Source organism: Zootoca vivipara, chromosome 2 (assembly GCF_965207765.1).
Source record: "Zootoca vivipara chromosome 2, rZooViv2.hap1.1, whole genome shotgun sequence".
Lineage (NCBI taxonomy): Eukaryota > Metazoa > Chordata > Lepidosauria > Squamata > Lacertidae > Zootoca > Zootoca vivipara.
Window position 1 is genome coordinate 67154448 of NC_142584.1, and position 8104 is coordinate 67162551.

At 45.9% G+C, this 8104-nt stretch overlaps 1 protein-coding gene across 9 annotated transcripts in view; it reads right to left on the minus strand.

The window, feature by feature from the left end:
* The window catches only part of IP6K1 (inositol hexakisphosphate kinase 1), a 30057-nt gene extending 25975 nt beyond the window's left edge, over positions 1-4082 (minus strand). For all 9 annotated transcript variants that reach the window (XM_035105921.3, XM_035105915.3, XM_035105920.3 and 6 more), the window contains exon 1: positions 3984-4082. The gene's annotated coding sequence lies outside the window, so the exon portion shown is untranslated. The remainder of the gene's footprint in view (positions 1-3983) is intronic.
* Positions 4083-8104: the final 4022 nt, after the last annotated feature.

Consider the following 8104-nt stretch of genomic DNA (forward strand, 5'->3'; position numbering starts at 1 on the left):
AATGCTCATTTTTTGTTCCAATATGACACATGGATATTAACAATGAGAAGCGTTTTTAAATGATACCAGAGATAAACAAAATAAGATGGTTAACATGCATGAGTGGGTTTTGTTTTGTTTTGTTTTTTACATGAAGGGCAGCCACAGAGGAACCTAAACTACCTAAGGACCATGGAGAGGCATTTAACTCTTCCTTTGCCCACCACAATTCTGACAGGTTGCTATTTGCATGTCAAAGGAAGTTGACATTGGCTAACCCATTGTGATAGAACACATGGGTTCTGGCAGCCTGTTTTGCATGTGCCCTACCCATTTAGTATGTAGATTTGAACCAGCACCTTGAAATCCACTTAGAAAATGGTGCTGTGGCTGCAGAAGCACCTACATATAATGCTACCAGTTTTCCATCCCATCAAAAACAGGGATATACTAGTTCAGAGGTTTTCAACCTTTTTCAGTCCATGGCTCCCTTGACTAGTTACATTCTTCCTGCCCTGTGGGGCTCAGGAGCCCAGTTTTGTCACCCCTTGCCTGCAGAGCAGACAGCCTCTCACCCTTTTTTCAAACACCGTCCCTTGTGGAGTGTTCCCTGAACTTCCTCTCCCCTCTCCTTGGGAGTCCTTTAGGCAGCAGCAGCAGCAGCAGCAGCAGCTGCTGCTGACCCTGGTCTCTGAGCTGCCCTCCTGCCCCAAAGAGAGGAGCCTCCTCACACTGCCCCACCATTCACCTAGGGAGCTTGTAGCCAGGGCTGCTGCAACGAACAGCCGTGCAAGCCTTTGGGAGGCAGATGTGAGAGGGCATCAGAGGAGGGAGGGAAGGAAAGAAGGACAGAGGCCAGTGTTGCCCGCAGCACCCCTGACCATCATTCAAGATACCTCAGGGTGCCACGGCACACTGGTTGAAAACCAATGTACTGGTTAGTCACTAAAGACAACTCCATGCAGAGCATTCATCTTACGTTACAATGGCTGGTTTGTATCCAAAAAGTCTGAGTGTAACCTTCATACCAAATCCAAGTTGATGAAAAGCACTCATATTGCTGAAAACTAAATTCTTTGCCAAGTCATCAACCTAACCTAATTAAAATGAGTTTTGAGGATGAATAAAATCTGCACTAAAAACTGCAGATCGTGGTTAATAACTATGGTCCTTGGGCTGCAAAGGTTACCTTAAAAGAAATAATAGAATCATGAAATTGTAGAGTTGAAAGGAACCCTGAGGATCATCTAGTCCAACCCCTGTAATGTAGAAATATTTTGTTCAACATGGGGCTCAAACCCACAACTCTGAGATTAAGTATCTCATGCTCTACTGACTGAGCTGCAGCGATCTGTCAAGCAGCATGGTGTAATTTTAGTGAAATATACTTTCAATCATCTTAACTTTGATTCCTGACATAATCATTTACTGAATGCATGTATCTCTGCAAATTTAACACACACAGCTAGTTATAAATAGGTTCCGCTGTAGGCATTTTCTTGCTTGTAAAACAAATTTCATCAGCTGATTTTAGGCGAACTGACTTCCTCCTGTAAGAAAACTAAGCATTAACTTAAAGGCTATACAAGAGGGTTGGAGTATGCAAAACCACATAACTTAACTGTCACCTATACTGTGCAAGCTCCCCTGCACCAACATTTTGAATTATGGCTCATGCTACTACGTATGTTAAGTACAAACAACAAATGTTATATCAAGTGAGAAAATACTAATATACTAGAATTGAGACTGGGAACCTTCATACCAAAGCCTGCATTCCCTCATAGACAACCTTCCAGGGCCCATATGCCAGGAGTGGGAGGGGCTAGTGACAAAAGTTGGTGGCGTAATTTATTTGTCATAGTTATTAGTTACTCTTTTTATGGAAGGATCCCAATAGACTTACATTGAAACCAATTAATAACATCCAATAAAAATCTAACTGCACAGCTACATAGATGAAGCAGATAGGGACTAACAGATCCCACCACAACACCATCCTTCAAACAATGTTATAAACTCAAATATATAAGTTAATCGCCAAATGGCACCTTAAACCTAGGTTACGGTCGCCACAACAGAATTTCTAGGCACCATTTCTCCCCCAGTGAAATTTATTATTATTACAATTCATTTCATTTCTAACACTTTCTACTTTAATGAAAAAATTCTCAAAGCAGTTTATAACACTTGGAAACAACAGATAAAACAATTCAGAATAACAAAATAAAAAATTCCTTCCAGCAGCATCTTAAAGACCAACTAAATTTTTAGTTGGTCTTTAAGGTGCTGCTGGAAGGAATTTTTAAATTTTGTTTCGACTACGTCAGACCAACACGGCTACCTACCTGTAACTAATTCAGAATAAAACCAATTCAATCTTCAAGGAAAATATTCCAGATCCTTCTCTAAGTAACATTTTGCTTTCCCCTTATTTATGTACCTACTTAATTTATATAGCTGCCCCATAGCAGAAGTACTCTAGGAAGTCAGTGTGGTGTAGCAGTCAGGGTGTTGGACTAGGTCCTGGGAGATCAGGGTATAAATCCCCACTCAGTCATGTAGCTCACTGGGTAACCTTGAAGTTTGTCACTGTCTCTTAACCTACCTCACATGGGCAGGGATTAACTGAGGAGGGGGTGAACCATGTAGTCCTTGGAGGAAAAGGTGGGATATGAATGCAGTAAATAAGATCTTTGGCTTACCTGCTTAAGAAAGCTGGAGAGGCCAGACAGATGGAGATGTCAGTCGCCAACCTGCTATCTAGAGATCTCCACATGGTCGCAACTGGACCAATGCTAGTCACAAAACACACCTGGTGCTAGGGGTATTTCAGACACTGCCTTCAAATGAAGGGCCAAGTGCCCAGCTAAAGAGAAAATGTATTTGCCTTGTGCCCCAAAATAAAGACGATGCCAGTTGTGTCTCCCTAGGGAGAGCATTCTACAAGTGTGAAGGGGCTACTACTGAAAAGACTCCAAGTAGTTTTTACTTTTATATAGTAGGCTACATGTGAGCCACACAAGAGTCAAAAGTTTCTACACATTACCCCCATCTCTCCACCCAGGCAAGCAAAAGGCATAGTCACAGCTCAAAGACACATTCTTGTCAGGCAAAAGCCCTTGAGGAGTGTGCAGAGCAGAGTCAGTGTGTGCTGCAGCTTTGAGAGAGGGCCTGGGGGAGAGTCCCAAGGGCCAGTCACAGAGGTCTGAAGGGCCACATTCAGTCTCTGGGACTGAGATTACCAAACCCTGTATTAGAACAAGATTTGAGTGGTGGGAAGAGAGAAAATATTAAAATGCAAAGTTATTACTTGTCCAGTTCCAGCACAATTCCCTACATGTGGTTCTATGTTAACCACGATCCATCAAAGTCAGTTGTTGGATACAGGCAGAGGAGGGGGAGGAAGAGAAAAACGGCTTGAGCGAAGCCCCCTCCCTCCCAATTTCTCGTGCAGCAGCTACTGTCTCCAAGCTACACCCCCCCCAAATTGTCTAATGATGTCACCAGTAAGAGGAGTAACGCTCCGTGTATTCACCGGAAAGGCCGCTTCCAAAACTGACGGTTGAACGAAGCCAACCTGGCGACCCGTCTCCATCGGGGAGGAACATGCAGAAGCGGCAGCCCATAAGCCCGCCGAGAAGGAAGACGACCGGCAGACCGGGCTGCCTAGCAGGAGAGCCGCCTCCACTTCCCATTTTGTAACACCCTTCCCCCCCCCCCCGCAAAGAGAGACACCTGCGCCGGATCCCTCCCTCGGGGGGCAGCCCCAGAAGCCCTTATAGACCCACCACACCCACCAGGGAGCCGGGTCTCTCTTCTCACGCGCCGATGCCTCACCTCAGCCCCCGACCGAGCTCCTTCTTTCTCCCCCACCAGACCGGCCTCCTCTTCCCCCTCCCGACGCTCATTCAGATCCGAGCCGAGAGAGGAAGAGAGGTGCCCTTCCTTCCCCTTCCCTTCCCCTCCCGCGCACAAACCCCGCTTCCGAGACCGACACTTACCAAGGGAAACTTCTCCCTGCCCGGCCGGGGGGCGCTGCTACTCGGTCCCCCCAGGCCGGCTTCAAACACTGCCCTCACCCGCTCCCTACGGTTCGAATCAACAACAAGATGGCGGCGCCGGGAAGGTGGGCATTCTGCCGTCATAGCAACCGTGTTGTCCAAGGTCCGCCTTCCTAGGAGGATAATCCAATCACGTACCGATGTGTTCCTGGCGTTGCGCTGTTCCTCATTCTGATTGGATGGTGTAATCGTCACTCTTCTTAATTCTCCACGCCTCCTTCGGCTGGAACCCCCGTCTTCAGTTTTCCGACGCACGCTGCGCAAACGTGACGCAACCATCCCCTTGTGGAGGGGCGATTGTCTATTGGCTAACAAGTCATGGCCTATCAACCAATTGAAGAAGCCTTTCACTGCTAATCTCTACCTCCACCTTGAGGCAGCTTTTTCAGGACCTGACCTCTGCTCTTTCCATGGAAAGTGGTTCCTAGATTACCTTTCTACGGTATAACTTAGTTTCTGACCCCTGCCGCTGAAATAGTTCTCATTCCACCTTTATCAGTTAACACACGCTTTTGCTATTCTACTAAGTCTGCTCTTATCCGGAATGTGATTGAAGGCCTGCCCTCTGCCCTTACCTTACCAGGAAGCTTGCAGCAAGTGTGTTAACACCCAATATTTTTCACACACCCCATCCTTCCACACTTCCACATCTGGGAAAAAAATTCGCCACACTTAATTTCTAGAACGCTTAATTTGTTTGCCCCAGAGAGTGCCCCAATCCCCGCTTTGCAGGATTGCTTTATTATCATTTTTTATTTTTACAAATTTCCGTTCATGTCTGGAATTATTTAGAATGGAGGCAGATGGTCATTTAAAATAAAACTTATTGCTCAAGGTGTGTCTGTGTGTTGCACCTCTGCCTCTGGTTGTGCAGGTTTTGATATTATTTGAAAAACCTGCAAACCCTGTTTGACTAAAAGAGGAAAAAAGAGGAAAAATATACATGTACTTTTATAATAGGAAGTGACGCCTCCTTCAAACTTTTTAAAATCTGCTTTGCTCCAGCACTGCAGAATTTAATCCCTTTGTCCAAGGACAGCTACACCCACCTTCTCACTGATTAGTTGTTGCTAAGTCAGACAAAGATAAGACTGAGGAAGCCTTTAATGATATGAACTGCTGGTATTATTACTTGAGGTCAGTATTAAGGTACCCATATGCTCCATGCTCTTACTTTACAAAGATAAAGGACCCCTGGATGGTTAAGTCCACTCAAAGGCGACCATGAGGTGCGGCACTCATCTTGCTTTTCAGGCCAAGGGAACTGGCATTTGTCCTGTGCTGTACCACACATAAAGTGGGACATTCTGGGATCAAATCAGAAAACCAGACAACTTTTCTAAATCAGGGATGTCCCTGGAAAATAGGGACACTTGGAGGGTCTGTGATACTAGAATTTGGGATGCCAGAATTTGGGTCCCATTCAAATGAAAACATTCTGAAATTATGGGCATCTTTGCTGTTGCAATTGCATCTACATTCACTTGCCAAGTGTTTTTCACATATTTGACAAAGTAGGCACTGTTCCATGAAAGCGTATGCCGCAATAGCGTAGTTAGTCTTTGAGATGTTACAGCAATCTGTTGTTTTCACAATGGTTCCCACTCTTTAATTTATATTTCCAACACCACAGCACCAAGCACTCTCTATTTTTGCTAAAGCTTTATTCCTGTAATGTTTTAACACTCTCGGGTCAAACCATATAATGTGTTTAGCCCATTGGGCCCCCCCTCCCTTACACAGGAGTACACGTGGCTTGGTACCTACGGAACCACCTCTCCTGGTATGCCCCGCGGAGGACCTTAAGGTCCACAAACAACAATATTCTGGAGATCCCGACCCATAAGATGGCTAGATTGGCCTCAACTAGGGCCAGGGCCTTTTCAGTATTGGCCCCAACTTGGTGGAATGCTTTCTTACAGGAGACCAGGGCCCTGCGGGATTTGTCATCTTTCCGCAGGGCCTGCAAGACAGAGCTGTTCTGCCTGGCCTTTGGGTTGGATTCAGTCTGACGCCTGTGTTTTCCTCCCTCATGGTTTGGATTTATGGACTACTTAAAATGAGGCTGCATTTTAAATTTTAATATTGTATTTTAATCTGTATTTTAATAAATTGTTTTCTTTTCTTTTATGTCTTATTGTAATTTTATTGGTGTTAGCCGCCCTGAGCCCGGTTTTGACTGGGGAGGGCGGGATATAAATAAAAATTTATTATTATTATTGGGGGGGGGGACAAAACCCATAGTAAATTACATTACTTGCCCAGAAATAACCACCATCTCATGCTAACTAGAAGTGGAAACAGTCTACCAAAAATTTACTAAAACAGGGGTCCCCAAACTACGGCCCCCGGGCCGGATGCGGCCCAATCGGCCTTCCAATCCGGCCCGCGACGACTCCCGCCGCCCGCTGCCGCCGCCCGCTCTCACGGCGCGCGGCGCAGCGACGATCTAAAAAATCGGCAAAAAATCGCCGAAAATCCTTTGTGCGCATGCGTATGGGCCTCTCCCGACCCGGAAGAGGTCATTTCTGGTGCACTTCCGGGTCGGGGGAGGCCCATACGCATGAGCACAAGCGATTTTTGGCGATTTTTTCCCGCCCGTGTGCATGTGCGCATGCGCACGGGCGCGCACTCCCCCGCCCTCCGGCCCGCTGCGCGCGCACTCCCCTGCCCTCCGGCCCACCGCGCGGTCGGCGCGGCGGGCACCGGCCCGCCGCGCAGTAAGTCTGGGGACCCCTGTACTAAAACCTCCAAACATAAAACTAGATGTATTGTTAAGAGCAGGTACCTTTTCAATTTATGTGGATTCCTGAACCCATATTGCCTGTACAGTATAGGTATGCATTGCCTATACTGAATTGCATTGCCAATACTAATTCTGTAAATTGCCATCATCTACAGTGGATTAGTATACAGTATACGCAGCATAAGGTTAATATTCAGCCAATGCAAATCTTCCCCGTTTCAAAACATTTGTACCCCCCCCCGTCCTTTTTATTGCACATTTCTGATGTTTTGTGCCCATTTGTTGGCCATATGTACTTCTGGTTTCAATACTGTTTGTGCCTGCAAAAGTTTTGGGGAGGTCACACTGCTACATTTCCAGTCTGTGCATGTCCTGTTGTCCAGCATGTCCAGCTGAAGACCTGTTACTTTTCATACCACATTCCTGTATGACTGGGGTGTTTTGTTGGCCCATTGCACTAGAGTGTCCTTCTAGACAATAATAGTGTGATAACACTGGGGAAGCAACAAAAAACAACTAATATAGTGGAACGATGTGCCAAGCATAAATTCACTGTTACTGTGTTTACGCCATGTTGCAGAATACACCTGCCAAAAACCTGCTCTAGTCTGCAGAGGTCCTATGTGACTCTGCCCCAGGGTGTTCACAGCTTTCTAGCCAGTAGGGTGCCTTACAGCTTGGCAACTTATGAGCAGTGAGGAAAAAGAGAAATAGGGAAACTATGCCAGGTGGCCTCTGCTCAGCAGAGGTTTTGAGCTCTAGCTTCTTGTTCCATTGCACTGCTCTTATATGTGAGAGACGGGTGTGTGGTTCTGCATAGCTAATGCAGAAACAATGGGGGCTTTTTGAAACTAACTGGAACTAAAAAAATCCGCTTCCAGCTCTCACTTCTCTATTGAAGCTCTCATTTATTTGTCATTCTGGGGTAACCAAAGGTTATACCTGTGGTTCCCATGGCCCAGCTCACCTTACCTCAGCCAAGAGAATTTAAAATGGAAGACAGACAAATGGGAGTGATTAACTGCTTTACTAAGTGTCATTGAACATTCCATATGGCATCCTCTTCAATAACACATTAGTAATCAATCCTTGCAGTTGGTTACTTCATGGGAGGGCCTCCAAGTTTGTTCTGATCTGCCTCACGCATGAAAATTGTTGTCAGTGTTCAGTGTTGTTTGATGGTAACATGTGTCATCAAAGTTCTAGTTACAGGTAGGTAGCCATGTTGGTCTGCCGTAGTCGAAACAAAATAAAAAAAATTCCTTCCAGTAGCACCTTAGAGACCAACTAAGTTTGCCATTGGTATGAGCTTTCG